Source organism: Syngnathus scovelli, chromosome 2 (genome assembly GCF_024217435.2).
Source record: "Syngnathus scovelli strain Florida chromosome 2, RoL_Ssco_1.2, whole genome shotgun sequence".
Classification (NCBI taxonomy): Eukaryota; Metazoa; Chordata; class Actinopteri; order Syngnathiformes; family Syngnathidae; genus Syngnathus; species Syngnathus scovelli.
Window position 1 is genome coordinate 22,843,238 of NC_090848.1, and position 25,740 is coordinate 22,868,977.

General features: G+C 44.4%; 1 long non-coding RNA gene across 2 annotated transcripts; it reads right to left on the minus strand.

The window, feature by feature from the left end:
* Window positions 1–1,909: 1,909 nt before the first annotated feature.
* On the minus strand, window positions 1,910–22,791 carry LOC125988974 (uncharacterized). Of its 2 annotated transcripts, none has more exons than XR_011086461.1 (3): window positions 18,758–22,791; window positions 18,145–18,652; window positions 1,910–2,362 (listed from the first exon to the last, which is right to left on the minus strand). It is a non-coding gene; the product is annotated as an uncharacterized lncRNA (long non-coding RNA). The 2 variants fall into 2 exon arrangements; XR_007488561.2 differs by having other exon boundaries at window positions 1,917–2,362; window positions 18,145–19,089; window positions 21,329–22,777.
* Between the last annotated feature and the right edge of the window lie 2,949 nt (window positions 22,792–25,740).

A 25,740-nucleotide genomic window follows, 5' to 3' on the forward strand; every position in this document is an offset into this window, starting at 1 on the left:
GTGACGACCCCGTCGGCGACTCTATTGTGGTAAACCTGTCCGGTTTGTTTCCTGTCCCTAGCTTTGCCGATTATGACTCAGTTTCCTCCTGAGTGTAAGTTAGTTCTTGCGAAATGTGATCCCTTGGCTGAAAATCTTTTTGAAGTGGCCATATGGGTGATGAGTTGGTCTCCGGGAACTTATGATAAAACAGGGGGGGATTGTTAGATAAATTGTATATATATGTTATCATGCGTTCCCTAATGAGTACTTATTAATAAAGTTATTGCACAGAATGCTTGCTGTTTAGCCTTGCAGACATCACCCAGTCCACAACAAGTCAAACGATGCTGTCTGGAGCTTCCTGACCTTCTACACCTCTGGGAATCCAAGAAAGCTGTTGATAGCTCAAACTATTTTGTTGATGTCTGCACATGGCATTTTGTCTATGCACTCTTCATGTTTCTCATGGCATCCTGTCTGCGACTTCTAGTTTCACATAGAATCTCGTTTCTTCTCTCATGAGACAAAGCCCACGCTTTCCCCCCCACCTATCAGGGGCTAGTCTCACATTGTAGGTAGGGCATTCCTGAATAAAAAGAGTGAGGAGTGTAAACAGACCTTTAGTGTATTTCGGGACTGCTGTAAGTCTGATTGCACTCCTCGCGAGAAAAGACTCAACATTCTGCCTCACTGGTTTTGTCTGCTGATCCTTTTTCTGATTTTGAACCTAACAATATGACATATTCAATTTTTTTCTGTCTTTGCAGCTTGTTTTGCCATAAGCAATCAATTGTTTATTTTTTCAGTTACTCTTATAGTTAGTTAGCTGAAACAAATGATCCACATTCATTCTAGATATTCATCCCATTCTTTAACATCTACAGAGGTTGTTGACAAAGTACACATATAAACATCATACTTTCATGGCAGTCCAGATCCGACACAGCAGATCATCCTGCAAAGGTCAAATTGATCTTTTAAATTGGAGGCATTCAGTGTTTTTGTTTTTGTTGAAACAAGCTCTACAAAAAAAAATTGTTTTGTTTTGAAAATGTTTTGAATATGAATCAAATCCATATGTTGTATAAAGCTGACTGACCTGCCCCACTATCCCTCCTCTTGAGCCATGTGACACGCACCATGGCTCAATATCGCTCACCATTTGCATAGGTTCTTTGGTTGGGTAGGTCATTTATAGATGCCATTCTCTAATCTTGCCCCTTTTTTCGTCCATAATTGAATTTCACTCTATGGACTTTGTCGCTGTGTATAAAATTTGAAGTGTCTTTTGCGCTGCAGCTTTGTGGTTCTGTCTGCAAGCTTGTTACCTCTTGACACCTTATCAGTCTCGTGTGTGTGTGTACTGCACACGTGCACATAGCTACTTTTCGTGGCAATTGGACTGTTTTGACAACTAGCTTAGCAAGTAAATGGATGGCCTCCCCGAATGGGGAGCAACTCAGCTAGCAAATGATTAGACATTTTCACTTTCCTGTAGTTTCTTTAGTTACTTTTCAATCGTTTTCTCATTGTTTATCACAAGAATCTTAGAAATTTGAATACAAATCAAAATGTATGTTTTATTTTACTCAATTGTATGATTTAGAGAACCCATATGTAGTAAAGTGTTGTATTACTACATATGATTTCATCATCATTTAATTGGACTTTCTCTCCAAAACGCTTCTTAATTTCTCATTTCACACATCTTCTACATGTGTTACTGGTTCTCCATTTTTTTCTCTAGTTAATTATCAATCCAAAAGCTACGTTTTCTTTTTAGCATTCAACCTGCTCAAAATCACTCTTTCATCAAAGTCGCTCTACTAATTTTCTATAGTAGTCGCCAACGACTTCAACCATTCAACCTTTCATTCAGGCAATCATTCATCAATTGTTAGAGATTTGCTCACTCCAACTTATTTTGCAAGAACGAAACAGGAGACAGGCAAGTTCTTTTGTACACCTGCAGGTGGAGAGTCCATTCGTCGCTGTCTGAACAGCGATTATCGAATGAAGTCTAAAAGTCTCCTCCCTGCAAGGGCATATTTATTAGGAGGAACAGAGTGGGGGTGGGAGTGGACAGGTTTGGTGAACCCCCGGCCTCTGATAAGATCAGAGCAGGGGGTGTTTTACACTATTGTAGGAAACAGAACAACTTTGATTGCTTCCCCTGCAGCTGGTCAATCAAGCAGAGGAAGCAACCACTTCATCTTACTCTGCATTGTGAGGGCCAGACGTGATTGATTTAATCATTACATTGTGAGGGCAAGACAAGATTGATTTAATCATTACAGTCTACATTCCAACATAATCATAGGATCAAACTAACCTGAAAACCCTAACATCTCCCTCCTGATTTATCATATGATTATGCCACCTGTCGTGTAACATGGGGGTAGAGATGGTCCAAATGGTAGAATATGGATTGTTCACAGGGATAAATTGACAGAGCTAAAATTCCAAATTTGTCCAAAAGATGGCGCCAGACCAAAACATGAGACCAAAGGGGGGGCCAGAATAAGCTAAACCGGTTAAAATGGATATAAAAAAGGAACACGGTGTCAGAGTGTGAGTCACGCATGGAAGCACAAATGTGATTTTTATTTTTATTTCTTTGCTTGGCTAAAAATGTATTCTGTAACCGCTTTAAGCAATATTATTTGTCAATTTGATCAAGAGACCCGTCACTGAGAATAGTGGCTTCTCAGTGGCGTGACATAAATTGTTTGGAGAAGCACAAATGAAATGTTTATTATGTGATTTTTATTTTTATTTCTTTGCTTGGCTAAAAATGTATTTTGTAACCGCTTTAAGCAATATTATTTGTCAATTTGATCAAGAGACCCGTCACAGAGAATAGTGGCTTCTCAGTGGCGTGACATAAATTGTTTGGAGAAGCACAAATGAAATGTTTATTATGTGATTTTTATTTTTTGATTTTTTTGCTTGGCAAAGAATGTATTCTGTAACCGCTTTAAAGCAATATTATTTGTCAATTCGATCAATTCATGTAACAGAAAGTAGGTCAAAGGTGAAAAGGGGAAGTGAAAGGTTTTACCACTAGCTGTGCATTTGGTGGAAAGTACTGCGTGGTCAGGGCGGAAACAGCGGCTGAAGGCCACAGATAACAAAGCGTGGGGAGGCAGGCCAGTTCCCCCTATGGGGCGTGGGAAACTGGCCTGTTCCCTGCTATAGGCGTGGGAACTGGGCAGTCTTACCCTATAGGGAAAGTACCGGAGAAAAGAAAGGGGAGGGGGGGGACGGAGAGGTCTATAAAAGGTCCTGCTGGAGAAGCTTCAGGGCTTTTTCCCCCAAAAGAGCTCTGATACGTGAAGAGGCCCGGAGGAGTTTCAAGATTTTTTCCAAAGTCCCAAAGATCTTTGTGTGAGACGCAGGATCACTGGACTGAAATTAACTTGGATTTACTCCTAAAAATTGGACTGGACAACTTTAAACGAGAAATTGGTGAGGATGACCGTTTTTATGTATTTTAGCGAGAGGGGGGAATAGTCATCGGGCCGCCGGCTTCCTCGTGGCCAGCCTGTTTCTCTAATTTGGATTTTAGAAGCAAGATCGAACTGATCACTCGACTTTGCTTCCACCAAAAATAGCACGCAACTGGTATTTACCTCTTCCCTTTTTTATGAACTGTGTTTTGCAGTCGAATTGTTCTGGGATTGAATGATTTTATTAACACGGGTATCAGTGAGTGAAATTGTTCAGTTTCTGGAGTAATTGAGATTTGTAATTCTATTCCATGTTTCTTCAATAAATGTGTTTTGTATATTACTTACTTCGTTGTGCGCGGATTTGTACTAAATATGCAACCGAAGGCTCAGGCCCGCTTCCCCTTTTAGACGGGCCGCGTAAAAAGGAACTCCGATCAAGTTAGAGACTTAAATAACTTCCGTGGTTATCTGAGCCACGAGTGAATTTCGATCTGTTCGAAAGTTGTTTCGTCTGAATAAAATTAAAGGAAGTGTTTAAATCAGATTATTGGTTTTGTGTAGAACGGAAAGTTATTTAACTATTTGAAAGGCTCAGGCCCGCTTCCCCTTTTTTGACGGGTCGCGGAAAAAGTAACTCCGAGGAAGTTGGAGAATTAAATAACTTTCGCAAATATTTAAGGGAAGAGTGGATTTCGTTAAAAGTGAATTGTTGGAAATTTACTTCTTCTAAATAAAATAACGACGATGATTAAAATAAATCAGTGAAGTTGGTGGAGGATAAAAGTATTTCGATTGTCCGTCGGGCGCGGCCCAGTTCCCCTTTTTGACGGGCCGCGTAAAAAGTAACTCTGAGCAAGTTAGAGAATTAAATAACTTTCGTAAATATTTAACGGAAGAGTTGAGTTCGTTGAAAGTGAATTCGGTTGAGAATTTACTTCCTTTAAATAACATAACGACGATGATTAAAATAAATTAGTGAAGTTGGTGGAGGATAAAAGTATTTCGATTGTCCGTCGGGCGCGGCCCAGTTCCCCTTTTTGTCGGGCCGCGTCAAAAGTTAAATAGGACACGATCAAAAAATAGACTTGCCTTCCAAATTAATTATTGGGCAAATCTAAAGACAGCACGACATTTTTATTCGGTTTAAGAAAGTCGCTATTCTTTTCGAAACAATTAAGTGGGGTGAAGAACTCCGACGGTCAAGTGCTAGATCTACGTATACGAAGTTAGAATTAATTATATAGGGTGCATTAATTTTCTTTTTAAATGCTATTATTGTCACACTTTTATTAATTCGATTCTCTTTCGAATAAAAAAGTTGGTCGGCTCGCTGCATGAGCGACCAAGTGGAACGGACCCATATTAACATTTACTTCGGCAAAACTAGTGCTTGGGTGCGCTATACAAACGAATCCCTGAGGTCTTAACAAAGACATCTAAAAAATATCCGTAACGAATAAGAACTTCAAACATTAGCGGGGAGCCATCAATACGATGCGGTCACTTCGAAGTCCTGCCTCGAATTGAGTTACTCGGCACGCGCTTCGGGTGACTTGAGAGGGATTGGCGTCGTACAGAAATTAGATTGATTCCGGAGGAGTTAATTTAACTCGGGTGGTTAGATTACGGACGAATCTCCGAACCCGGCTAAAACAAACCCGTTACTGGGAAGCCTGGGGCACCTTAATTCGAGAGGTGCGTTTGACATTTTGGCGCCCAACGAGTAGGAGGGGGGTTGTGAGTAAAAGTTTAGAAAAAAAAAATACAAATGAGACAATAGAAGAACATTTGTTTTTTGTTTTGCTCACAGCTCCAAAACGAACCTGTGTGGAGTTTTTCAGTTTTTTCTTCCCAGAAACTGTCCTAATTCCGCTCACTGATACAAATAAATGTCAGAACGGCCTTGAGTGACATAAGTACAGTCTTTTTAAGGAATAGAGTTTCCTAGAAAAGAACCTTATTAGCACGGGAGGATTAGAACTGTATTGTGTCATAGTAAACGGTGACCGTTGCCCCTCAGCACATTACTTTAAGCATGAGTAAGGAGGAGATCCTTCACAGCTTGTACTTGTATGGGGTGCTGAAAGTAATGTTTGTAGTGTACGCAGAGTATGCGGCAGAACTTGCAAGAGAAAGAGGGGCCGGTACATGGGCACGGATATTGGGTATAAATACAGAAGATGAACCAGTCGATGAGGAGCCTGCAAATGTTTTAGATTTCATGCCAAAGCCAAGGCCAAAGAGAAGGCAACCAATTAGGAGACCGTCTGAAGAGAGGCCTTTTTATTTTGAAAGATAAAAAGAGAAGACTTGTCTCCCCTCTTCCTTTTCCTTTTCTTTCTCAATTTAACTTTATAATAAACCTTCATTTCTCCCTTGCAAAATTTTTTTTTTTTTTGTTCCTGGACACCTGTGTGGACCACAAATTTTTTTGTTCCCGGACACCTGTGTGGACCACAAATTTTTTTTGTTCCCGGACACTTGTGTCGATTACAAATTTTTTTGTTTTTGGACACCTGTGTGGAACACAAATTTTTTTGTTCCCGGACACCTGTGTGGACCACAAATTTTTTTTGTTCCCGGACACTTGTGACGATTACAATTTTTTTTGTTTTTGGACACCTGTGTGGACCACAAATTTTTTTGTTCCCGGACACTTGTGTCGATTACAAATTTTTTTTTTTTTTTTTGTTTTTGGACACCTGTGTGGATTACAAGGATTTTTGTTCCCGGACGCATCAGAGGATTACAGATTTTTGTCCGCTGAACTCACAAAAGGATTTTTCTTCTTTCCGCCCTTTTCTCTTTTTTTTTTTTTTTTTTTTTTCCTGCTGTTGAAGACTACAGTAAAGGCTGACCAGGAGTAGTAACTATACTTACTCTCCAGGCAGAAGAAAAACAGCCAAGATAATTCTTTTAAGGCTTGTATGGTACATGATTCTTAACTGTTGGAGACCTTCTGTGACTTACAGGTTCCCAAGAATTGAAAGGCTGAGTGGCTTCGGGCTGATGATTAGTCGTCATTTCCTGTTCGCTACAATAACGTTTGAATTAGAATTTGCAATTGAATGTACCCTTGTTAGAATTTCCTGTCAGTAGAAAACCTGGTGGGGAAAAAAGAAAAAGAAAAAGAAGTGCATCCCACCGTTGAGAGCATCAATAAGCGAGGCAAAAGTTCTCATATTGGTGTTCTGAGTAGAGGCGACGCAAAGGGCGCCGCTGAGTAACTAAGAGCTGAATCGACCCTGTTCCGAATGCGCACGGAAAGGCTTCGAAAGGAGACAGCTCGACCCTACAACTAGAGAAACTGCTACTCATTGAAAGGATGGCTAGCGGTGGAAGGAGATTGGATCCCGAACCTGGAAATCCTATGAAAGGAACCGGAAAGGAGGGGTCTAATCCAGACTCTCCAAGACGACATGAAGAACCAGCATGTGTAATATTGTATGGAGGAGGCTTAGAGAAGTGGCCTCAGAAATGGACTGAGTACATAGTGGGATCAAACCCGTCGATAGAGGCAGGATGCCTCTCAACGCGGATGAAGAGAAGCCCTATGAATGGACTCTTTACACCGATGGGTCAAAAAAGGAAGGAGAGCAGAATGCCCACTGGGGTTTTGTTCTGAAGCAAAATGGAGTGGAGCGTTGCCGCCGCAAAGGAAAGACACCCGGCAGCGCGCAAACAGGAGAGGCCACGGCAGTGTTGGAAGGACTGTTAGAAAAAAAAAAAAAAAAATCACGCTGGACGCGTAAGACTTATAACTGATAGTCATTATTGTGAGCAAGCTCTCAAATTCGATCTAGCCATTTGGGAAGAGAATGGCTTCGAGGGCGCGAAAGGAAAACTAGTGGCCCACTATGAAGTGTGGAAAAAGATAGCCGAGTTACGGCTAAATTTGAGTCTGGATGTGGTTCACCAGAAATCTCATGTGAAAGAAGGAGCTTATTGGAGAGGTAATAACGAAGTTGATTGATACGTCCAGAAAAGAAGAATAAAAGTTGTAGGAGCAGAAAAATGGGACAAGACCCCTCGCGGAAAAGTGGTCCCAGATGAGAGCGTGAGGCAAGTCGTGTCGGCAGTGCATGAAGCACTAGGCCACGCGGGTCCACTGCCTACGCGAAAAAAGTTAGAGATGCTGGAACTCTGGGTCCCTGACCGGACGATTCGTGCGGTCCTGCGGGATTGTAATCCGTGCAACAAATACAACGCAGGGCGAAGAGGACGACGCACGGATGGAGTGAAGATTAGGAGTACTGTGCCGTGGGGCTCGGTTTGTATGGACGTAGCTGGCCCCATGGGAATAAGTGGCGCAAAGGGTGAGAAATACCTTGTTGTGCTGGTTGACTCGATGTCAGGACACGTCGGGCTGAAAGCAGTGAGAAAAGCCAATGCAAACAGTGTGATCAAGACACTAGAAGATGGGTGCATGTGGCTAGGAATCCCAAAAGAGTTGAGAACAGACAATGGAACACATTTCAAAAACGCCCAGGTGGACGAATGGTGTCGTAGGTGGGGAATAGTCAGAGTCTATTCGCCTCCCTATACACCACAAGCAGATGGGGTGGCAGAAAGTACTATTGGTCTGGTCAAAACATGGTTGGGAAAAAATGCAAACGGAAAAGAGTGGAGTACTAAATTGCTTGATTTGGTTGCAGACCTGAATGGGAGGAGCAGAAGCAGCCGGCCCTCCCCGCCCGAAGAACTGAACCAACGACTCTTTGTGTCACAAGAAGTGGGCAGAACCCAAGACGGCTGTCCCAGAATAAAGAGAAGTGTCGGATCAGCGTTGGACAGAAGGTGTGGATCAAGTCGAGGGACCTGAACAGCAACACGGCAGTGAAGGCCAAGTACGACTGCTCGGACATAGTTAGTGAAGTTTTGGATAGAAACACAGTACGACTAAAGAAGAAAGGTATCCAAGGAGTTGAACAGCTGAAGCCGTTATCGGCTGACCCGAGTCAAGCCAAGAAGTAATTTAAATAACATATGGCAACGGACCACGGAACAATCCCAGCCTTCGTGCGCATGGCCGCACACAAAGGTGCGGTCATCGTAAGAAGAACACCAAATGGGATCCAGACCGGAAGGGCCCTAAATCTGGTGAGATTGGCCAAGCGGGGTTGCACACCCGGTGGACCAGAACATTTTCACTGGACATGGGTCAACGAAGCTTGTGTCATTTGTTTGACACCCAACCTGTTGCCTGCTATGTGGTCGGGAGTAGGCTTCATGATGCCACCTGTACTGACCACCGAAGTAAGAGAGCTGGAATTTGCCCAGAGAAATGAGGACAAGCTTCCAGTCAAAGTATTAGATGCCATGGTATGCCACCAGTGTCGAATTACCATCTTGGCACGAATGGTGTTCTTTTCACAGTGGGAGATCGGACCAACTACGGATGTACGGGCTCGACAAATTAGCTCGTGCACGTGTGTTTGGGACGGCGATGAGCTGAAATATTGCCTCATGTGTTTAGATCGCATGGCAAGAGGAAAATTATTGAAAGTCGGAGAAGCAGAGGGATGGCAAATTACCAGGGCAATGACCCCCCTGGCGACCCTCTATCCAGTGTTGGGAGGAGCGTCTTGGCCGGCATATGATAATAATCAGGCCATGAAGAACCTTTATCTGGCCTTGGGCCATTGTTGGCCTTGGCCAAGGCCAGTCGGCCGGCCTGCCCCCGACAGTTGTACAGAAAAGGCCGACGGAATGGCCTTGTTTGCTCGTGAGTCGGTTCTTTCCGCAGGAGGAACCGCAGTCCTTGGGGACCTGCTTGAGGGACCTTGGAGGCCCATGACCTGGGCTCGGTCTATAGCCCAGTTGTTGGCGTGCAAGGACGCACCATTGGTCAAAGTGGAGGCAGCCCCTGCGGAAACAAGCCCGACCGTGAGCAACATGTACTGCTATCGAAGTGTTTTGGACACAAGTAACAAAGACTTTCAGTATGTGACCAAAAAGGGAATATACTGTTTTGCCCCTGGGAATAAAGTCGGATCAGTCCTTATAGTGAATGAGGGTGAAGCAGCACTGGTAGGGATTACAGTGAAAATGGCCATCATTCCTTACGAAGGAATATATTCACTGGGAATCAAATTGGAGGCCAAAAGGCTTAGCCAATTTGTAGCCATAAGAAACACCGGGTCCCAGATACGGGATATTTTTAGGGAACAAATACAAACGAGAAAGGAGCACGGCACAGTAGCGGAGATAGAACCTCAAGAAAAGGCCAAGGAGACAGATGACCTTGACCGGTCGGAAGCGAGAGAATGGGATAAAGGTCCCAGCCAGGAGTTGGCACAGGGATGTCCAGCTGGAGGAAGCATGTTCCAATCGGTGGTGACGGAGGAAAATTCAACCACTTCTCTCCCGCCAGAAGCAGGAGCCCAAGTGGAAATTCAAACAACTTTAATCCCGCCAGAACCAGAAGTCCGAGTGGAAAGTCAACCCACTTCACTCCTGCCAGAAGCAAAAGTCCAGGAGGGAAACTTATCATGTCCAAAAGCGGAGGGCGGTGGCGTAAGTGACCAACCCAGGAGGATTTTACAAGACTGGACCCCTTTTGATTGGACGAAGTTGTATCCGGCAAATTGCCCTACTCCTGGCTGCGACGGGAGCGGTAGCGCCCGACCAGGGGCAACACACCACCGCTCATTTAGAGCTTGCCCGGTGTATGTGGGGAGCCTCGAGGTGTGTCCCACGCCTGGATGTGATGGAAAAGGAAACACCAGATGGGGTCCGGAGCGTCACCGCACCCTTAAGACATGTCCAGTGCTGGCAGAAATGAAGCGCAAAGCCTCCGAAACTAGGAAACAAGCCGGTAGCCAAGAGAACAACATGTCGAATGATGCGGTAGACACCAGGCCCGAGGAACCAGGTCCGTCTGCATCCGATAGGCCGCTGGGAACGTTGGCTCGAACGGCCTCCTATTATGCAGTGTGGTCCACAAAAACAGAACCTCAAAAGAAAAAGAGGGGTCGGGCCGCAGTAGAGGAATTGACTAGGCTGTGGAGCCAGCCAGATTCCCAGGGGGAGAATGACTGAAAAAAAAAAAAAAGAAGAATGTGTACATACGTGTATATGTAAATGAATAGGCATGTAATTGTGTATGTATACATGTGTATATAGAAGTATGATGACAATGTATTATTAATGGACTGTACATAACCAAGAACAGAAAGAAAACCAGACGCGGACAGCAGAAGGAGTGACCACCTTGGCCAAGGAGGTGGGCGTTTTCCTTGGCACAAGGGAGGAGCCAGGGAAGGAGGAGGGGCTGGAAGACCTCCTATAAAGCCAGGAGAGAAGAGCCAGATCTTCATTCAGGCCTGAGGAGTGACCCACCATGAACTACCCGCGCGGAGCCAAGAGAAGGAGAACAATGAGCCTGGAGAGTGGGGAGTCACCAATGGCCCCCCCAGGCTACACGGATGATCCCGCTGGTTGCAACCCGGTGGAACCAGCGGGTAGGCTGAGCCCCGGGACCGGGGCTTCCACAGACAACGATGGGAAGAACTGGAGGAATCCGTTTTTCATGGAAGAAGAGCAAGAGATTTATGTAAATCAGGAATGGATAGCTCTGGAGCCAATCTACGCGAACGCAGTTCCCGTGAAAAAGGATCCAGAGCCGAACTTTGAAAGTCGAGGAGCAACTTTATTTGCAGACAGCGGGTATGAGATTCCCAGCACTTCGCCTTTCTGCAACGAACCACCGAATCTACCCGACAACCCTCCAATGGATTGGAGTACAATTGAATGGAGACCATCTACTTTCCCTCAGCCGGCGATATCATGGAAGAAGAATCTGGTGACGGATTGTCTGACAGCTATAATACTTTCAGTCATTTTGACAGGCATCCTACTCAGCTTCACACTTTGGAAGAGCGCGGCCCGCGATGATCCGATGGAGATGATCAATATCGAGTACGATGGAACGAAGCTCTTCAATCAAACCTGTTGGGCAGTGGACTTTGGAAGCGTCACCGTGAAATGGAATACATCCATAGCACCAGACATCGCTACCAGACAATATTGGACATCGGTGCTGCGACGACGAGAGAAGATGATCGTCTTGCCACTGGAACCAGGAGCAATTCCGCGCGCAGGAGACGAGGAGGAAAGACGGTATAAGACAAAAAGGGAAATAGTGAGTGAAGTAACTCACTTTCCCGATCATTTGGGTCGCGTGAATTGGACAGGGCAAATAATAAGTAACATCAGTGCTTGTGATATGAGGTACTTCAAAGCGCCAGAAAACTTTGCCAATTTAACGATAAGCTTGATTTGCAAGAACAAACGTGAAGAGAAAATTGTTAAAAGAAATTGGATTTTAAAAGTGGGCGAGGAGCATGCGGAATGGTATAGCAATGCCTCGTGTGTCCCGTTGCCCGAATCAAAAGGAGGGTATTGGGAAAAGAGTGGGAAAAGGCCGGATGAATTTTCATTCCCGGCCCCAATGAAAAACTCCACGTGCCGTGGCACTTATCCCGGATGGGAGCCGTGCTGGAGTTGTTTAGATTTGGTTTGTGAAAAAACTCAGGATTATTCAAGTAAGCGTCGCCTTAACCGGGTGCCGAGAAGCCTGTCCGACAGCCAGAAGCCAGTATTTTGGGACTGTCAGAGAGTTTTTAGTAGGTTAAATGCGTGTTACTTTAATGTGGGACAATTTTGTGAGAATAATTATCATGTGATAATGTGGGCCTATAAATTCCAAAAGATGAAGTCCCCTGTCGCAGTGTCAACAAGGGGAGGGAGGAAGTTCAACCCAAATAAGGAACCAGTGGATTTTGAATTTTGGCTAAATAGTTCATTTCCCTGGTTATGGCAGGTACAGAGACAGATCGCTGTGCCCAGCAGTGACCAGGGCAGACACCGGTTGTACCCATCGGCAAGGCACTTATGGGTTCAACGGTTACCCACTCCTGCCGATTTGTTGACGGTAACTCCGGGAGAATTTGATAAAATTGACCAATGTGTAGTGGGCAAAATTTATGCTGGATTGCATGGGAAGGATTGGACAGTTGGGAAGTCACCAAGATGTGACCTGGATGAGATCAAGCGATCCGTCTTGGGCACCAGGTGGGTTCACAACTGTGCCAGTCTCTTAGTAAACAAAACAGTGAAAGGAATTTTACAGGCATGGTCTGAGATAAACGTTCGGGACCCCGCCAAGACATGGTGGGGATTTAACGGGTATGAGATGAAGCAATGGGTTATACCCTGTTTAAACGTAACAACAAATTACTGGGTTCAATACCAATATATGTCAACAGTATATTCAAAAGAGACTGATATCAAGCCCACGGGAATATATTCCCCATATATTTATGTGAATCCTCGGCCCTGGGCGATGACTTGTAACACTGAGAAAACAAAATGTTTGATTGCCTTAGCTCGTGAACAATGTGTTACACTGCCTAATTGGAAAGAATATTGTTTAGATAAATATCAAGATGAAGGATACAGGAGTGTAGAAGGGGCTTTATGGGAGTACGTCTCGCCACAAAACAGGTGGAGGCGTCAGCCCGCTAGAGACCGGGTGCCTTGTAGTACCTGGGTACAAAATGAAGGATTGCTAAATTTAGGCAAGCCAGTGTCTATCCCCTATCGGCTGCCTGCGCTGATGCAGATTGCTGAGGGGCGTGCGTTCCGAAAGAGTCTGTGTGAGGGGCGGCAGTTTATAGGTTTTGATTGGGTTGGCCCCAATAGAATTTTCAATAATGGAACATGTTTCTCCCCGTCAGAGCATTGGATAAAATGTGGTCATGGAGATAATATTCATGATTGCACTTGGTATGAGAAGATAGGGGCGGCGCTTCAGTCAGCAACAAGTGCCGCGGTTGAGGCTTTTGGTGATGTGATCAGCGGTGCATTGGAGGTGGTACTGGGGCCAATCTGGGCGTGGGTGCTAGTAGGGTTTGCGTTGATAGGAATAGCAACAACTTTGTGCATTGCCATAAAAGGAAGTATTAAGAGGCTTTTGTTTGACCCCCGCGAGAGAGAAGGCGTCTCTAGTTAGGCAAATGACGGCCCACAAGAGGGGTGGTCGGAACGTCTTATTAAAAGGAGAAGTCGGGCGGCCGTTGGGCATTTGAGCCTGACAGCTCAGAGACTGGAACTTCAAGAGACAGAAGAGAAAAAAGAAAAGAAGAAGAACTAATTATGGCAACAAACAGCTCAAGCGGGTTTTTGAATCCAAGAGGGAGGCCAGGAGCGATGAGAGTGAGTAACGAAGTTCAATATTGGGTTTTATTCAGTATCTGGACAGCCTACTGCTGTTCTGGGTCTTGGGATTTGCAACAACTCACTCGCCCTGTAATTTTGGTCATATCAATATTCAAGGTTTTGATTTTGAGATTTTTATACACAAGACACACGATGGGTTTGGGTCTTTTTGTAGTCTACATGCATGGCCGAATGTATGTTGACCCTGATACCCCCAGAGGTATCGCCGAAATGGTATTGCTTATTTTGTGGAGTGTTTTGGAAGTGGTGTCAATTTTTGTTTATTATGTAGTGTTTGGGGTTGTCATATTAGAAGCAATATTAGTGATTGGAATGGCCATGTATGTTATAAAGATGGTAGCCAGACTTGACCAGCATGCCCGCACCTCTGTCGCGTGGAGATGGCGTACGGCCAAACTCGTACTCTGGTGCATAGTATGGGGGTCATTGTCTGTGTTACTTTGGACCGAAGTGGTGGACCAATTGGCAATGATAACCTGGTTTTTTACATACTCTGTTTTTTTTCCCCTCCCGCCCCGAGAGGCGGGAGGGCAGCAGCCGAGAAGCCCCTCTATTGTATACCGAGGGGCTGGCAGAGGGGTGATTGTTTAATGTGTAACATGAAAAATGTTAAAATTTGTGCTTCCATGTGTTACAGACTGTACACCGTAACGGATGCACCTAAATGCATCCTATGCGGGATGAGCCACATGAAATTGGCCTGGGTGATCGGGAGATCTTATGTGGGAAACTGTTGTTATCAGGCCGGCTTTAGTTTGGCTTGGCTGGTCCCTGACGGTCTGTATGTAAAAGAGGGAGAGCAGTCCAGCTTGGACCATCTCGGATGGGAAGGATGTGCGGATTTGATGACCACCGCGACTCTGCTCGAGACAACTACAGGGCCCCTGATGGCACGTACGGTTCTCATGCATGGAGCAGGAGTAACCCACGGCACTATCTGGCCTTTGATTCACATGACCTGGCGTCAACAGAACGGCACCCGATGCGTCACTTCACATTGGCAATGTGGGCGCTGTCTGACAGTGAGCGCTCCTCATCGCTTTGTCCCGGCTGACTTTTACACGCACCCAAACGCAGGATATGGATTACACCGACCTATGGGGATGCCCAGCGAGGCCCCTGTGGGGCTTGTCCGGCCTGCGCGTCGGGGAGGAGGACGGTGTGTTGGACATTGGACCCTGGATGGGTCTTACGTCCGGTGCAGAGAGCCATGCGAGGGTTGCATGGGGCGTCGGGATCCAGACGGCAGCCGTACGTATGGAGGGCCTGGCTACAATGATGGTCCTCCCCTCGACTCGCCCACCAGCCCCGTACGGCTGATAAGCCCGCTGGATGTGGATGCAGCTCCTTCTGAGTCTGAGGACGACGATGAGGCTCGAGACGGAGGACGCGGGAGCGAGGCTGAAAATGAGGAGGCAGATGTCGAGAGTGTGGCCACGGGGCGTTCAACACCGGAGCTGAGAGCCCTCGCCGTGGAGAACCACGCTGACGACGACAACGCTGCTAGTCGGTTGTCGCGCCTGATCAACGCCCTCGCAGAGATCGCCCGACAGGGAGACATGGCAGCGGCCTGCCCTACTTCAACGACCGCTGAGGTTGTGAATATCTCAGACGAGGACGACGACATGGCTGTGTAACTCTTGGGGATCAGGGATAATTTATACCTGTTTTCAATCCAAGGGGAGGGTGTCGTGTAACATGGGGGTAGAGATGGTCCAAATGGTAGAATATGGATTGTTCACAGGGATAAATTGACAGAGCTAAAATTCCAAATTTGTCCAAAAGATGGCGCCAGACCAAAACATGAGACCAAAGGGGGGGCCAGAATAAGCTAAACCGGTTAAAATGGATATAAAAAAGGAACACGGTGTCAGAGTGTGAGTCACGCATGGAAGCACAAATGTGATTTTTATTTTTATTTCTTTGCTTGGCTAAAAATGTATTCTGTAACCGCTTTAAGCAATATTATTTGTCAATTTGATCAAGAGACCCGTCACTGAGAATAGTGGCTTCTCAGTGGCGTGACATAAATTGTTTGGAGAAGCACAAATGAAATGTTTATTATGTGATTTTTATTTTTATTTCTTTGCTTGGCTAAAAATGTATTTTGTAACCGCTTTAAGCAATATTATTTGTCAATTTGATCAAGAGACCCGTCACAGAGAATAGTGGCTTCTCAGTGGCGTGACATAAATTGTTTGGAGAAGCACAAATGAAATGTTTATTATGTGATTTTTATTTTTTGATTTTTTTGCTTGGCAAAGAATGTATTCTGTAACCGCTTTAAAGCAATATTATTTGTCAATTCGATCAATTCATGTAACAGAAAGTAGGTCAAAGGTGAAAAGGGGAAGTGAAAGGTTTTACCACTAGCTGTGCATTTGGTGGAAAGTACTGCGTGGTCAGGGCGGAAACAGCGGCTGAAGGCCACAGATAACAAAGCGTGGGGAGGCAGGCCAGTTCCCCCTATGGGGCGTGGGAAACTGGCCTGTTCCCTGCTATAGGCGTGGGAACTGGGCAGTCTTACCCTATAGGGAAAGTACCGGAGAAAAGAAAGGGGAGGGGGGGGACGGAGAGGTCTATAAAAGGTCCTGCTGGAGAAGCTTCAGGGCTTTTTCCCCCAAAAGAGCTCTGATACGTGAAGAGGCCCGGAGGAGTTTCAAGATTTTTTCCAAAGTCCCAAAGATCTTTGTGTGAGACGCAGGATCACTGGACTGAAATTAACTTGGATTTACTCCTAAAAATTGGACTGGACAACTTTAAACGAGAAATTGGTGAGGATGACCGTTTTTATGTATTTTAGCGAGAGGGGGGAATAGTCATCGGGCCGCCGGCTTCCTCGTGGCCAGCCTGTTTCTCTAATTTGGATTTTAGAAGCAAGATCGAACTGATCACTCGACTTTGCTTCCACCAAAAATAGCACGCAACTGGTATTTACCTCTTCCCTTTTTTATGAACTGTGTTTTGCAGTCGAATTGTTCTGGGATTGAATGATTTTATTAACACGGGTATCAGTGAGTGAAATTGTTCAGTTTCTGGAGTAATTGAGATTTGTAATTCTATTCCATGTTTCTTCAATAAATGTGTTTTGTATATTACTTACTTCGTTGTGCGCGGATTTGTACTAAATATGCAACCGAAGGCTCAGGCCCGCTTCCCCTTTTAGACGGGCCGCGTAAAAAGGAACTCCGATCAAGTTAGAGACTTAAATAACTTCCGTGGTTATCTGAGCCACGAGTGAATTTCGATCTGTTCGAAAGTTGTTTCGTCTGAATAAAATTAAAGGAAGTGTTTAAATCAGATTATTGGTTTTGTGTAGAACGGAAAGTTATTTAACTATTTGAAAGGCTCAGGCCCGCTTCCCCTTTTTTGACGGGTCGCGGAAAAAGTAACTCCGAGGAAGTTGGAGAATTAAATAACTTTCGCAAATATTTAAGGGAAGAGTGGATTTCGTTAAAAGTGAATTGTTGGAAATTTACTTCTTCTAAATAAAATAACGACGATGATTAAAATAAATCAGTGAAGTTGGTGGAGGATAAAAGTATTTCGATTGTCCGTCGGGCGCGGCCCAGTTCCCCTTTTTGACGGGCCGCGTAAAAAGTAACTCTGAGCAAGTTAGAGAATTAAATAACTTTCGTAAATATTTAACGGAAGAGTTGAGTTCGTTGAAAGTGAATTCGGTTGAGAATTTACTTCCTTTAAATAACATAACGACGATGATTAAAATAAATTAGTGAAGTTGGTGGAGGATAAAAGTATTTCGATTGTCCGTCGGGCGCGGCCCAGTTCCCCTTTTTGTCGGGCCGCGTCAAAAGTTAAATAGGACACGATCAAAAAATAGACTTGCCTTCCAAATTAATTATTGGGCAAATCTAAAGACAGCACGACATTTTTATTCGGTTTAAGAAAGTCGCTATTCTTTTCGAAACAATTAAGTGGGGTGAAGAACTCCGACGGTCAAGTGCTAGATCTACGTATACGAAGTTAGAATTAATCATATAGGGTGCATTAATTTTCTTTTTAAATGCTATTATTGTCACACTTTTATTAATTCGATTCTCTTTCGAATAAAAAAGTTGGTCGGCTCGCTGCATGAGCGACCAAGTGGAACGGACCCATATTAACATTTACTTCGGCAAAACTAGTGCTTGGGTGCGCTATACAAACGAATCCCTGAGGTCTTAACAAAGACATCTAAAAAATATCCGTAACGAATAAGAACTTCAAACATTAGCGGGGAGCCATCAATACGATGCGGTCACTTCGAAGTCCTGCCTCGAATTGAGTTACTCGGCACGCGCTTCGGGTGACTTGAGAGGGATTGGCGTCGTACAGAAATTAGATTGATTCCGGAGGAGTTAATTTAACTCGGGTGGTTAGATTACGGACGAATCTCCGAACCCGGCTAAAACAAACCCGTTACTGGGAAGCCTGGGGCACCTTAATTCGAGAGGTGCGTTTGACACACCCCAAACAACAACGATAAGCAAGAAAAAAAACATATATACGTATAATGAAGAAAGTAGAATGGTAAAAATAAAAACAACAAACAATGATAGCAACACTTTCCAGTGAAGATGAGGCATTACCTCAACACCCCAGATCAAACTTATTGTGTAAGCGAAAAACCTGCTGGCCAGATGTTATTAGCAGGAAAATTCTTACACGGCCCCGTTGCCACAGGCGACCAGAATGCTATCAATTAAAAACAAAAAGAAAAAGAAAAACACAGAAACAGTACATCTGAGGGAAGAGAGCAAGGACAACTTTGTCTCCGACGGACCATACTTTATGGTCATCTGGAACGTTCGCACCCCAGACAGGGTCATGAGGGTCAAAGGTTGCAACTGCTCTGCGTCGAGTCCAGAAGAGTTGTGTGCTCCTGTCAGCTGATGATGTCATATCCTGTAGGTGTGGTCTGTCACCCACACTGGTGCACACACTCCTGTCCAGTTGGCGGGCAGCATCGGATAAACCTGAAATGGCTCTCTTATCTTGACACTCATCGGTGATGTCCAGAGCTCCCATCCAGTTTCCTCCTGGAGAGCAGTCGTCGTTAATGCAGACGTGGGTCTTGTTACCTTGGATGTAACATGTGTAATTCACTCCAGCTGGTCTCTCTGTGTAGGCCACTTGTGGTATTGTTCGTCCTTTAACAGTCACATTGAGATTTGCCCAGAAGTGTTCATCATAGGCACCGTCTGCAAGTCCAGAGTGGGATGGGTCGGCATCACTGATTGTGACTGCTCGGCGTTGATATCCAACTCCTCCCATGGATGCCATACGTTTCGCTTCAGTGACATTCATTGCTCTGGCCTCCAAGCGAACTTGCGTGGAGGAAGGGGGGAGTTTCGAACACGCATAGCACGCCTCCTGTGTGTGAGCTCTCACAGTGAACCTGAGGGTTGTCCACCTGTGAGGGGGAGAGATCAGGCGGCAGTAAATTTGCATTGGACACATCTTTCAGTTTGAGCGTCCTGATTAGATAATCTGCCCAGGACTGCTCTTCATCTGTTGCTTGCAACTCTCGTAGTCAATTGTAGTGCCCATTTAACTGGCAAATAGGAGTTTTTTTTTTTTTTTTTTTTTTGAAACAAGCTCTACAAAAAAAAATGTTTGTTTTGTTTTGAAAATATTTTGAATATGAATCAAATCCATATGTTGTATAAAGCTGACTGACCTGCCCCACTATCCCTCCTCTTGAGCCATGTGACGCGCACCATGGCTCAATATTGCAGCCCATTTGCATAGGTTCTTTGGTAGGGTAGGTCATTTATAGATGCCATTCTCTAATCATGCCCCTGTTTTGACAACTAGCTTAGCAAGTAAATGGATGGCCTCCCCGAATGGGGAGCGACTCAGCTAGCAAATGATTAGACATTTTCACTTTGTTGTAGTTTCTTTAGTTACTTTTCAATCGTTTTCTCATTGTTTATCACAAGAATCTTAGAAATTTGAATACAAATCAAAACGTATGTTTTATTTTACTCAATTGTATGATTTAGAGAATCCATATGTAGTAAAGTTTTGTAGTACTACCTATGATTTCATCATCATTTAGTTTGACTTTCTTTCCAAAACGCTTCTTAATTTCTCAGTTCACACATCTTCTACATGTGTTACTGGTTCTCCATTTTTTTTCTAGTTAATTATCAATCCAAAAGCTATGTGTTTCTTTCTAACATTCAACCTGCTCAAAATCACTCTTTCATCAAAGTCGCTCTACTAATTTTCCATAGTAGTCGCCAACGACTTCAACCATTCAACCTTTCATTCAGGCAATCATTCATCAATGCTCATCATATGTATCTCACACAGTCTCCAAAAAGGAGTCTTCCTATCACATCGGTCCCAATTCATCCAAGCTCACCACACAACACTCATATATCACTTTCAACTCAGGTTTCCTGGTAGAACAATCCACCAATTCAAAAAAAAAGACTTAACTAAACCAAACAACTGGCAAATTAATCTGAATTTTTTTCTTTGTTTTTAAATTTGAAGAACTCAATCTCTCAGATTTAGCTTGCATTTAGAATTTTGCATAATCTTATAACACAACCAATCAATTATTCCTATTAAATGTAGCATTGCAAAATCTTAAATTCACAATTTAGCTTCTTCCAATTCCTGAAAGCATGTTCTGTCATTTTTTTTTTTTTCCGAATTTCTCATGTGGGCTCGACACTTTACATGCACTAGTGTGGATTAGTTTCTGCTTGCAAACAGATTTCTTTTTCCTCTCATTTTTATCTTTCAAAATCATTTCTGTTCTGCGGTGCAAATTGGATAGACCACAGTCTAGCAAATTTTTTTTATACTAAAACTTTAGCCAATGTTCATCATTTTAACATACGCACACACATGCACAGCTCTCGCACGCAAAAGGTAGTTCCCAGCACCAATGATTCGTCACAGGCTGGCCATTTCCTGTGGTCGATCATGAGCTGGTCCCTCCCATGCACACGAGGACAGCACATTCTAATTTTATTTATTTATCTTCTAGAAGCAAGTTGCATTTCTTTACCACTTGAACTCTCAACTTCCTTTCTACTCCATACTTTTTCTTCCACTTCGGCATATATTGCATACAATTAAGAAATCTACTCGCCATGTACTTCTCATCTCCGTCAAGAGGTAGAGATTTACCGTTTTTATTTCCCATATTAATTCTAGTAGTTTTAGGTTATACAATCTCTTTGTCTCAAAAATATTATTATTATTATTATTACTATTATTACTTATTTATTTCTTTGAGGATCCTCAATGCAGGTTTAAATTGACCTTTCAACAAATTACTAGCCTGTTTTTTTGCCATGGATCAACGCTAGAACTGCTTCTTAGTCAATTTATCCTACCAGTCACACACTCAATCACACTAACTCCAGCGCTTTTTTAGGCCTCATGGCTCGGACAAACCAAAGCCGTATCTCATAGCTCGGATAAACCAAAGCCGAATCTCATAGCTCGGACAAACCAAAGCCGAATCTCATAGCTCGGACAAACCAAAGCCGAATCTCATAGCTCGGACAAACCAAAGCCGTATCTCATAGCTCGGACAAACCAAAGCCGTATCTCATAGCTCGGACAAACCAAAGCCGAATCTCATAGCTCGGACAAACCAAAGCCGTATCTTTAGCGCTTTAACTTACTTGTCCCCTGGTTCGTTGCACCGCCGGATCCCGTCAATCCACCTCTGTCAGACGAAGGCAGACCTAAGATGCTGGCCCAGCGAAGAATTCTCTTCCCAGGACTTTCTTTTCCAGGTCCTCCTAATGGACGCTGGCTTGTCGACAATGCAGCACGTCCTCCTTCGCCGGTCAGATGGTGGGTATGAGGATCCCGGGTTTCGGCACCAAAATGTTAGAGATTTGCTCACTCCAACTTATTTTGCAAGAACGAAACAGGAGACAGGCAAGTTCTTTTGTACACCTGCAGGTGGAGAGTCCATTCGTCGCTGTCTGAACAGCGATTATCGAATGAAGTCTAAAAGTCTCCTCCCTGCAAGGGCATATTTATTAGGAGGAACAGAGTGGGGGTGGGAGTGGACAGGTTTGGTGAACCCCCGGCCTCTGATAAGATCAGAGCAGGGGGTGTTTTACACTATTGTAGGAAACAGAACAACTTTGATTGCTTCCCCTGCAGCTGGTCAATCAAGCAGAGGAAGCAACCACTTCATCTTACTCTGCATTGTGAGGGCCAGACGTGATTGATTTAATCATTACATTGTGAGGGCAAGACAAGATTGATTTAATCATTACAGTCTACATTCCAACATAATCATAGGATCAAACTAACCTGAAAACCCTAACATCAATGCTCATCATATGCATCTCACACAGTCTCCAAAAAGGAGTCTTCTTATCACATTGGTCCTATTTCATCCAAGCTCACCACACAACATTCATATATCATTTTCAACTCAAGTTTCCTGGTAGAACAATCCACCAATTCAAAAAAAACCTTAACTGAAACAAACAACTGGCAAATTAATCTGAATTTTTTTCTTTGTTTTTAAATTTGAAGAAGTCAATCTCTCAGATTTAGCTTGCATTTAGAATTTTGTATAATCTTATAACACAACCAATCAATTATTCCTATTAAATGTAGCATTGCAAAATATTAAATTCACAATTTAGCGTCTTCCAATTCCCGAAAGCATGTTCTGTTGTTTTGTTTACTTCGAATTTCTCATGTGTGCTCGACACTTAACATGCACTAGTGTGGATTAGTTTCTGCTCGCAAACAGATTTCTCTCTTTTCCTCTCATTTTTATCTGTCAAAATTGTTTCTGTTCTGCGGTGTAAATTGAATAGACAACAGTCTAGCAAATTTCTTTATACTAAAAGTTTAGCCAATCTTCATCAACTTAACACATACGCACACACATTCACAGCTCTCGCGTGTGGAAGGTAGGTCCCAGCACCAATGATTCGTCACAGGCTGGCCATTTCCTGTGGTCGATCATGAGCTGGTCCCTCCCATGCACACGAGGACAGCACATTCTAATTTTATTTATTTATCTTCTAGAAGCAAGTTGCATTTCTTTACCACTTGATTTGCATATTTTAACTTTAGTGTAACACAATTTGATCTCTAGTCATTTGTAATTGGGCATACAAACAGCATTGTCATACTTCTTGTATGGAGAGGAGCTCTAACAATCTAAAACGATTTTTGATAACCTGACAATGACACGTTTTGATGACATATGGGAGAGGTTTCAGATCTTTTAAATTTCGATACATGATTTGCATAGGACCGGAAACTCCTCTTGCCCCTTGCTTGAGCCGCGGCTTGAGCTGCGGCTTTGCACCTGCTCACAGGGGCCTTATTGTCTCCTGGTCTGACAAACACTTGTGACCTCATCAGTTTTCATCTTTCTAGCTTTTGTCTCTTGAATTCGTTCTCATCTCTTTGTGAAGATTTCAACCACACTCTAGCACTTCTACCACTTCTTCCACATTTCAAATTTCCTTGTATTCCATACATATTCTTTCACTTCAGCATGTATTGCATACAATTAAGAAATCTACTCGCCATGAACTTCTCATTTCAAAGAAGAGCAGAGCAAGAGATTTACCGTTCTTATTTCCCATCTTAATTTTAGTAATTTAAGGTTTTACAATTTTTTTTAATTTTTTTTTTCTTTGAGGATCCTCAATGCAGGTTTAAATTGACCTTTCAACAGATTACTAGCCTGTTTTATTGCCGTGGATCAACGATAGAACTGCTTTTTAGTCAATTTATCCTACCAGTCACACACTCAATCACACAAACTCCAGCGCTTTTTTAGGCGTATTGAGGGATGGGTGTAAAACCCTCCCAAACAGCTTTGGAAAAACGGACAAAAGAAAAAATCTACGCCCTTCTTCAATTAAGAAAAAGAAGCTCTGTTTTTCTTAGCCCGTTTCTTCCACTGGGACTTGAACCCAAGCTGTTCTTTGGCTTGGAAAAACATACAAAGAAAAATCTACGCCCTTCTTTGATTAACAAAAAAGAAGCTCTGTGTTTCTTAGTACGTTCCTTCCACTGGGACTCTAACCCAAGCCAGATCCCTCAGCTCGGAAGAACAGACAAAGAAGAGTCTACGCACCTCTTCGATGAACAAAAAAGAAGCTCTGCTTTTCTTAGCCTGTTCATTCCACTGGGACTTGAACCCAAGCTGGCTCTCGTGCACCTCTACATTTTACGCGTTTCACAACAACACAATCACAAGTTGACTAATCACAATCACACAACTTCACACTTTAACTTACTTGTCCCCTGGTTCGTTGCACTGCCGGGTCCCGTCAATCCACCTCTGTCAGACGAAGGCAGACCTAAAATGCTGGCCCAGCGAAGAATTCTCTTCCCAGGACTTTCTCCTCCAGGTCCTCCTAATGGACGCTGGCTTGTCGACAATGCAGCACGTCCTTGTTCGTCAGACAGATAGCGGGTATGAGGGGTCCCGGGTTTCGGCACCAAAATGTTAGAGATTTGCTCACTCCAACTTATTTTGCAAGAACCACACGAGAGACAAGCAAGTCCTTTTAGACACCTGCAGGTGGAGAGCTCACACGTTGAAGGAGTGAAGTCTCAAACTCTCCCTCCTGCAAGGGCATATTTATTAAGAGAAACAGAGTGAGGGTAAGAGTAGGTCGAATAGGAAGCCCTTGTGGTCTAGTGAAAACATATCAGGGGATGTTTTACGACCTTGTGGAGGATGGGACAAGGTAGGTTATTTATTACCGGTTGCATTCCAACATAATCATACGATAAGGATAATCTGAAAAACCCTAACAGCGACAGCCTGGGGGAAGAAGCTATGTCTGTGTTTGCTGGTTTTGGCGTACAGCGCTCTGTAACGCCGTCTGGAGGGGAGTAGTTTGAACAGACTGACTTGGGTGAGAAGGGTCTGTAGAGATGTTACTTGCACGTTTCCTGGTCCTGGACAGGTACAAGTCCTGGATAGATACAAGTCCTGGATAGATGGGAGGTTGCTCCCGATTATCTATTCCACAGTCCTGATTGTCCGTTGCAGTCTGTGCTTATCTTGTTTGGTGGCCGATCCAAACAGTGATGGAGGTACAGAGGATAGACTGGATGATGGCAGTGTAGAAGGTCATCAGCAGCTCCTGTGGCAGGTTGAACTTACTGAGCTGTCTCAGAAAGTACAACCTCTGCTGGGCCTTCTTCCGGACGGTCCATGTCAGGTCCCGAGAGATTGTGGATCCCAGGAACTTGAAGGTGTCTGTGGTGAGAATAACATTACTGAGGATGGTGAGGGGTGAAAGTGGCGAAGGGTCTCTCCTGAAGTCCACAGTCATCTTCACGGTCTTGAGCGGGTTCAGCTCCAGGTGGTTTTGGCTGGACCAGTGGACCAGCCGCTCCACCTGTCTGTACGCATTCTTGTCACCGTGCCGGATCAGTCCGATGAGAGTGGTGTCGAGCTTCACAGAAGGGTCTCCTAAGGAGCAATCGGTGTAGAGAGAGAAGAGCAGTGGGGAGTGTACACATCCCTGGGAGGTGCCAGTGCTGGTGGTCCAGGTGTCTGATGTGATGGTCCCCAGCTTCACCTGCTGTCTCCTGTTGGTCAGCGAGCTGGTGATCCACTGACAGGTGAAGGCAGGCACCGCGAGCTGGATGAGCTTCTGGTGGAGGACATCGGGAGCTATGGTGTTGAACGCCGAGCTGAAGTCCACAAACAGGATCCTGGCGTACGTTCCTGGGGTGTCTAGGTGGCGCAGGATATAGTGCAGTCCCATGTTCACCGCATCATCCACCGACCTGTTTGCCCGGTAGGCAAACTGCAAGGGGTTGAGCAGGGGGCCCGTGATGCCCTTCGGGTGGCTCAACATTAGCCTCTCAAAGGATTTCATGGCAACAGATGTCAGGGAGACAGGTCTATAATCATTCAAAACTGTGATGGCGGGCTTCTTGGCCACCGGTAGAATGGTGGAGCTTTTGAAGCACGAGGGCACCTCGCGCAGCTCCAGGGAACTGTTGAAGATCCGTGCAAAGGTGGGTGCCAGCTGTTCAGCACAGACTTTCAGGCAGGAGGGGGACACACCGTCTGGGCTTG